General features: G+C 48.3%; 1 pseudogene across 1 annotated transcript; it reads left to right on the top strand.

Moving 5' to 3' along the window:
• Window positions 1-715: 715 nt before the first annotated feature.
• LOC309647868 (large ribosomal subunit protein uL24 pseudogene) lies at window positions 716-1654 on the top strand (annotated as a pseudogene). The gene has a single exon. The product of its transcript is annotated as a large ribosomal subunit protein uL24 pseudogene (transcript).
• The last annotated feature ends 6329 nt before the right edge of the window (window positions 1655-7983 follow it).

Genomic DNA, 7983 nt, shown 5'->3' with positions numbered 1-7983 from the left:
AATTTCCCTAGAATTTTTTCTCTTCTAGTAAATAATTGTATCATGATATTTTGGGAGATATGTCTGGGAAAACACCCAACATACATCATACGCTAATCCTAACGGAGCCAGGAGTTCCGGAGGCTTCTGGGGCCAAGGACCGATGCATCCATAGGGCTGGGGCCCAGCAGAGGGCTTGGGTTCCAGCCGCGTGGGAGGAAACATGACAGTGGCCTTTCTCAGGGGAATAAAGCATGGTGCCTTGGGTGCCAGGCAGTGTGAGCTCAGGAGTCAGATATTCAGAGGAGTGTTGGCCCCTGGACAAGCTGGGGAACCCCCACCCCCGTCCCACAGGAAGTTGAGAACGATGCAGCACCTCCCATGGGGAGAGGTGGAGCCTGATGAGGACACCCACCAAACACCCTGACTGCTGGGGTCTACACCACCTTCACTGAGCACCTACCACGTGCCAGACAGAAACCAGGTGCTCTATATGTGCTAGCTCTTACCGTCACTACAACCTTGGCGGCGGATATAATTATTCCCATTTTACAGATGAGGAAAATGAGGCTCCAGGGAAATTAAGCTGCTTGTCCAAGGTTAGCTGGCTTGCAAGTGGCAGAGCCAGGATTTCAAACCCAGGTTGTGCTCTTCCCTCTGTGTTGCTGTGTCCTAACGAAATGTTAAGTAAATATGGTAAGAAACGTGTACCAGCCCTTTTGTGGCCATCGCTGAATCGCCAGAGGCCAAAATGAAGTTCAATCCCTTTGTGACTTCTGACTGAAGCAAGAACCGGAAAAGGCATTTCAGTGCGCCTTCCCACATTCGCAGGAAGATTATGTCTTCCCCTCTTTCTAAAGAGCTGAGACAGAAGTACAATGTCTGATCCATGCCCATCCAGAAGGATGATGAAGTTCAGGTTGTACGAGGGCACTACAGAGGGCAGCAAATTGGCAAGGTAGTCCAGGTTTACAGGAAGAAATATGTCATCTACATTGAACGAGTGCAGCGGGAGAAGGCTAATGGCACGACTGTCCATGTGGACATTCACCCCAGCAAGGTGGTTATCACCAGACTAAAACTGGACAAAGACCACAAAAAGATCCTCGAACGTAAAGCCAAATCTCGCCAAGTAGGAAAGGAAAAGGGCAAATATAAGGAAGAAACAATTGAGAAGATGCAGGAATAAAGTATTCTTATATACAACTTTCATTAAAAACATAAAATGAAAAAACAGAAACGGGTACCAAAGAAAATACAATTCACATAACGCTCTTAATGATCCATATATGGATCAAAGTATGTCTTCAAGATGGACTTTCTGGGACTTCCCTGGTGGCGCAGTGGTTAAGAATCCGCCTGCCAAGGCAGGGGACATGGGTTCGAGCCCTGGTCTGGGAAGATCCCACGTGCCACGGAGCAACTCAGCCCGTGCGCCACAACTACTGAGGCTGCGCTCTAGAGCCCGTGAGCCACGACTGCTGAGCCTGCGAGCCACAGCTGCTGAGCCCGTGCACCTAGAGCCTGTGCTCCGTAACAAAGAGAAGCCATTGCAATGAGAAGCCCGTGCACCACAATGTAGAGTAGCCCCCGCTTGCCACAACTAGAGAAAGCCCACACGCAGCAACGAAGACCCAATGCAGCCAAAAATAAATAAATAAAAATTTAAAAAAAAGATGGACTTCCTTCCTCCAGCCTTGACACTAACAATGATGGCGGCTTCTGTTGCTAGTGGCCAAAGAGTGGCACTGCAGACACTGGAGGATCCCAGTGCTCTCCAGAAGTCAAGGCTTTGCATTGATTTTGGAAAGACCTTATAAAAATTTGAGAATGTGGAGGTGGGGTGTGTGTGTGTGTGTGTGTGTGTGTGTGTGTTGGGGAGGGATTTCCAGAATTGGGACCAGAGTGAGCAGTGAATGGACTTGACTACTTTTGGGCTTGAGGTCCCTCCCAATCCAAGGGTCACCCCAGAAAATCCAGGGCCAAGCAGATGGCCTTAAATACTTTGAAATGAAGAAGAGTAGCCAAGACATAAGGAGAAATCATCAGAAGCTCCTAACCCATCTCTCTGGTTCTCTAAGACACTCACAGCCGGTAGTTATCCACGGTGTGACCTCTGAGCTCCACCAGAATCCAGGGATGCAAGTGGAGGTTCAGTGACCTCCAAAAGCTGAGCCTGTGGGCTTCAGCCAGATGGGGCACCTCCCACACCCCCACGGGAGACTCTGCTCTAGAGGAGCAGGGGCAGGAGCAGGGGCAGGAGGTCCAGGCTCCTCTCAGCCACAGTTTGCTCTTCCTGCAGCCCCTGAGCTCCAGCAGCATGAGAACGAGAAACAGAGCTGTGTGCCGCTGGTACAGGGACGTTGTGTCAGGTCCCTGGGAAAAGAAGATGGGCCTCAGTGTAGCAGGGTGATATGTCATCATTTTCTGGGGGCTAATTATAAGCCAGAAACCAGAACTTCACCAATTTTGGACTCTCTTCTGAGGACCGCAGACAGCTGACAAAGGCTGCTTTCAGTTTAACTTTGGGCAAATGGTCCAACATGCTGTGACCTAGATTTCTCGGCTGTAAAATAAGATCAAACAACTTGTCTGAAACTGGGCCGCAACAACATCGTGAAAGGTGCTGTATAAGCCAGGGGCTGCGGAATCATGGCGTCTCAGAAGCCTGACAAGATCATTTCGTTCGTCCCCTACCTTCACACCGGCACACGCTTACGGAGCCTGCTCAGAGGAGGGGCTGTTCTCATTTTGTCGTCCTTCTGAGCAGATTTCACACTGTTGTCAGGCAGTTTTGATAGTCGACACCTTGTTAAGAAATCCCCCCCTTGTTGTCCTAATTCCCACATCTTGCACCCCCTGCACCACCCCTTCCATTGTCCTTGGCATCCCTGGTACTCGCTGTGCTGACGATGACCCTCCCATTGCTGCCCCAGGTAAGGGCCATGCCTCGGAGGCAGAAGTCAACATCTCCGGAGAAAAGAGACAATCCGAAGATCTCCGCCAGGAAAGAAGAACATGGAGGGACAGGAGGCAATCCTTCAGGACCTGCACGAGCTTAGAGGACTCCCACGGGGTAGGGGTGATAAAAGGCTTCTGTCTCATGGAGGGAGTGCAGGAGCTGGACCAGGAGTTGTCCATGGGAAGGACCTCAGGACGAACATGTGACAGCTGTGTGCATAACTGTTGGTTGCACATGGCTGAATGTGCTTTCTTGTGCCCTTGGCTACACTCCAGATCCCCCCAGGATAAGCATTCCCTCCACCCTTCCCTCGGGAGGGAACTCTGATGGAAATTTTGAGCGGTACTGGATCATAGCATTTGCTTTGTGAGAATATTTGCTGTTGTCCCTATTCATCTTGCTGGCCAGATGTTTCCTGGTCCTTCTCTAATTGCTTCATTCATTCCACAAACATTTATGGAGCGCCCACCGTGTGCTACGTGTGGAGGACTAGCTGTGAGCACCACATGCCTGGTGCCTGTCCTCAGGGGGTGTCCGGTCTACAGAGAGGGGCTCTCCTGTTCCTGAGCCTGGGCTCCTGCCTTCCCCTTGATGTCCCCATCGCAGGCTCTGCCCTGACACCCGCCGGCTGCCCAGGTGGAGCACCCCGCCCGGGCTGTCTCCCTGTTGTGTACCAGCAGTGCCTTCTTTTTATTTTACTACTTTATTTTTTTTTTAACACCTTTATTGGAGTATAACTGCTTTACAACGGTGTGTTAGTTTCTGCTGTATAACAAAGTGAATCAGCTATACGTATACATGTATCCCCATATCCCCTCCCTCTTACGTCTCCCTCCCACCCTCCCTATCCCACCCCTCTAGGTGGACACAAAGCGCCGAGCTGATCTCCCTGTGCTATGTGGCTGCTTCCCACTAGCTATCTATTTTCCATTTGGTAGTGTATACATGTCCATGCTACTCTCTCACTTCGTCCCAGCTTACCCTTCCCCCTCCCCGTGTCCTCAAATCCATTCTCTATGTCTGCGTCTTTATTCCTGTCCTGCCCCTAGGTTCTTCAGAACCTTTTTTTTTTTTTTTAGATTCCATATATATGTGTTAGCATATGGTGTTTGTTTTTCTCTTTCTTACTTCACTCTGTATGACAGACCCTAGGGCCATCCACCTCACTACAAACAACGCAATTTCGTTTCTTTTTATGGCTGAGTAATATTCCATTGTGTATATATGCCACATCTTCTTTATCCATTCATCTGTCAATGGACACGTAGGTTGCTTCCATGTCCTGGCTACTGTAAATAGCCACCTGCACCTTCTCAGTGTGTGTGTGCTCTCTGCAGGAGGACTCCCAGCCAGACAATCCTGTGCTCTGCCTAGGAGGCGATGTTAGGAAGGTATGTGGTCCAGGGGGTTCCAGGGGAGTCAGTGGTGCTGTGTGGATGCTGGGCTACTTCTGAGCCGGGGATTGCTCATTTCACGACTGTACTGTTTCAGAACAGTCATAACTGACAAGGAGAGTCCACTAGGCTGCTGTTAAAGGAGCCAGGTGCTCACTCACGTGTCCGCAACAATGAGTCACAGTTCATCCCCAGACGTAATGAAATAACAAAGCTTGATGAAGCCCCTGGTACCAGGAACATGAGTGATAAGATAAGGGGCCTTGGTAATAGGACTGGACTTTCTGGCACAGGACCAAGCCCTCACCAGCCAGTTTCAAGCCATCAGTGTGGAGAGATCACAACCATCTTGCTGTCATTCCAACCCCTTGGCTTGGCATCGTCCGGCAGAGGCAGGGTGAGAGTTAAACAGACGACACAGGATGGAAGAAGGCAGTGTTGTTTTAGATGCAGGTAACGTGCAGGTTACCCACACAGGCATTTTGCCTCTCGATCAGCTCTCCCTCCTAACTACCTTAGCGTGTTTTCTAGAAGCGAGGAAGGAGAAATTTTAACGTTCTGTGGGCACTCTTATGAAGTGTTTAGAAAAAGATGAAACTTAAAACCTGCCTGAAACGAGGGTTTGGAATGACCTCTTAATGCTCACATCCACATCTTCCCAGCTGAGTTCCTCTGCAGCCTTTGGCCACAGCCCTCAGGGTGAATGTAGCACTGAGCAGAGGGGAGGAGTGCCCGGGCAGAAGCCTTGGGAGCTCCTGGCTCTGTTAGGATTAGCATATGATATATAGCATATGATGTATGTTGGGTGTTTTCCCAGACATATCTCCCCAAATATCGTGATACAATTATTTATATTTATTATAGAAGAGAAAAAATTCTGGGGAAATTAAACTGCCTGACTAGGAATGCTGATTGTTTTTCTTTCATCTGTTTTTTAGGAAAAATAGGCCTTTCTCTGAAGGGGGTAGGAGAACAGAGACCCATGAAATCTAGCTCCCTCTTCTGACTGTGAATCCAACATGCCCCACCTGAGGTGTAACTGGGCTTGCTGGTCTTTGCCTGTGGCAGGTAGTTTGGAGTCTGGGTACTTGTAGCACTATTAGTAATAGTAGTAGCATCTAATTACTTCTGAGGATATGGAAACTATAACTGCATATCTTCATATGGAATTGATATCTGCCTTTAAAAGTGAATTGGGAAGTGAATTTTGGAGTGTCACATCTTATTTTTCCATTGACTTGCATTATTAAATAGGAATGTATTCCTTTAGAAGAAAAAAAAAGATTTTAATAAAACTCCATGAAGGAATACATCACATACACAGAATACTAAAGTTTTTGTATAAAATCCTAATAAGGATACCGAAAATCAGTTACAAGATATAAACAGAAACCTTTGGGTGTTAATTTTCATGATAGTTGCCTAACGTTCTATAAAAGGAGCAGCAATGACAGCCCAGCTGCAGAGAACATTCTGGACAGGAAGTCAATTTTCATGAACTCTTTTCTAAAACCATATAGCAGCATAAAGTGCTATTTTTTTCCCCTGTGTTGATCAGATCCTGTATCCTAGAACCTTGAGAGTCTAATCTGTGGCATGATTACCTTAAAGCTTTGGGTTTGATTGGATCTGAAAGGAGAAACAAAACTATAGATGTAATCGGGAGCACTGTATCAGTCAGGATAGGCTAGGTTTTGCTGTGACAACAAACAGCCCCAACCAGAGTTTATTTCTTGTTCTTACCATGCGTCCATTGAAAACTGACAGGGAGCTGTACTCACTGGAGCCACTCAGGGACCCAGGCTGGCAGGGCAGCTTCCACCAGACGTGCTGCTAAGAGGGAAACGGAGGTCTCTGCGGGCTCACACCAGCAGTGAAATGCTCAGCCCACAAGAAACACAGACTTTCTGCTATCACTCATTGCTAGAACTAACCACACAGCCCCACCCCTCCAGAAAAATCCAGACACCCCCTGTCCTGTGCCTGGGTGGGGAAGAGGTATCCGGGGAACAGTGCTAATGTCCACCGACGGCGTTTGCTGATACACTTTCAACCATGAAAGAGGAGGAAGCAAAGCTGGGACTCACCCCCGGGGAAGGCAAACGAAGGGAAAGAGTCTCCAGGAAACGTACGTGGAACCAGCTTCCTAGTCTGTGAGGGGAGGAGAATCCTTTTCCAAACAAACAAGATCTGAGAAAGGTCATCACCAAAATACCTTCAATGAAGACAATTCAGAAGGATTTACTTTATTTTTTTATTTTTATTTTTTATAAGAAACAAAGTTTTTCTGTTTTTGTTTTTTTAAAAATTTTATTTATTTATTTATGGCTGTGTTGGGTCTTCGTTTCTGTGTGAGGGCTTTTTCTCTAGTTGCAGCAAGTGGGGGCCGCTCTTCATCGCGGTGCGTGGGCCTCTCACTATCGCGGCCTCTCTTGTTGCGGAGCACAGGCTCCAGACGCGCAGGCTCAGTAATTGTGGCTCACGGGCCTAGTTGCTCCGCGGCATGTGGGATCTTCCCAGACCAGGGCTCGAACCCGTGTCCCCCGCGTTGGCAGGCAGACTCTCAACCACTGCGCCACCAGGGAAGCCCAGATTTACTTTAGACAGAAGGAAAATGATCTCAGATGGAAGCTCTGAGATTAGAGATATGGGGAATGTGGGGTATATTGGTTTCCTGATGCTGCTGTAAGAAAGTTCTACAAATGTCAGGCGTAAAACAGCACAAATCTATTCTCTGGCAGTTCTGGAAGTCAGAAGTCCAAAATTAGTTTTCTTGCGCTACCGTCAAGGTGTCGGCAGGGCTGGTTCCTCTGGAGGGTTTGTGGGGAGAATTCGTTTCCTTGCCTTTTTCAGCTTTCAGTGCCGCCTGCATTCCTTAGCTCATGGCCCCTTCCTCCCTCTCAAAGTGCATCACCACACTTTGTGAGGGCACCACACTGCCCTCTCCTCTATTCCAGCTCTCTCTCGTTCTCACCATTGTGAATACACTGGGCCCACCCAGATAATGCAGAATAATCTCCCATTTCAAAGTCCCTATTTCCATGTAAGGTACCAGAGTCACAGGTTCCAGGGATTAGATGCGGACATCTTTGGGGGAGAGGGTGTCATTATTCTGCTTACCACGCCAGGTAAATATCTACTAAAACAAGGTTGGTGTAGCTATATCAGACAAAATGGGCATTAGGGCAAAAGTCATTCCTAAAGATAAAGCGGTACACTGATTATTTTACCATCATACATTGGTAAAATAATCAATGCACCAGGAAGACATAATAATTTGTAACATGTATACCCATTGTAGAACTTGTCAACATCCTTCAGCCAAAGGCCACTAGGAACACACTTGTATACTTAAACACTGGGTGCGACCAGGCAATTTCATGTAAAAGTCAAGAAAGTACAACCCGAAGAGAGTAAGGCCCTGTGCATCAGGTCCAGCCGACTGGAAGACACTGTCCGGAAACAGCATTTCCAGGCCGCCGCTCTGCGGGAAGCCCTGCCCTGCTTTGTCTGAATGGCTAATGCCTCGTGTGAGCCTTGGTTCTGCATCAGAGCTTCTGGACTGTGTGGGGCTGGGGGGGGGGGCTGGACTCCATGGCCCTGCCTCTTCCCCCTGGTCTTTCACCTTTTGTGGTCACCCGTGGAGGG

The sequence above is a fragment of the Balaenoptera physalus genome (assembly GCF_965194825.1).
Source record: "Balaenoptera physalus genome assembly, chromosome: 18".
NCBI classification, from domain to species: Eukaryota; Metazoa; Chordata; class Mammalia; order Artiodactyla; family Balaenopteridae; genus Balaenoptera; species Balaenoptera physalus.
The sequence above is the reverse complement of the archived record's forward strand: the minus strand, read 5'-3'. Positions and strand labels throughout refer to the sequence as shown.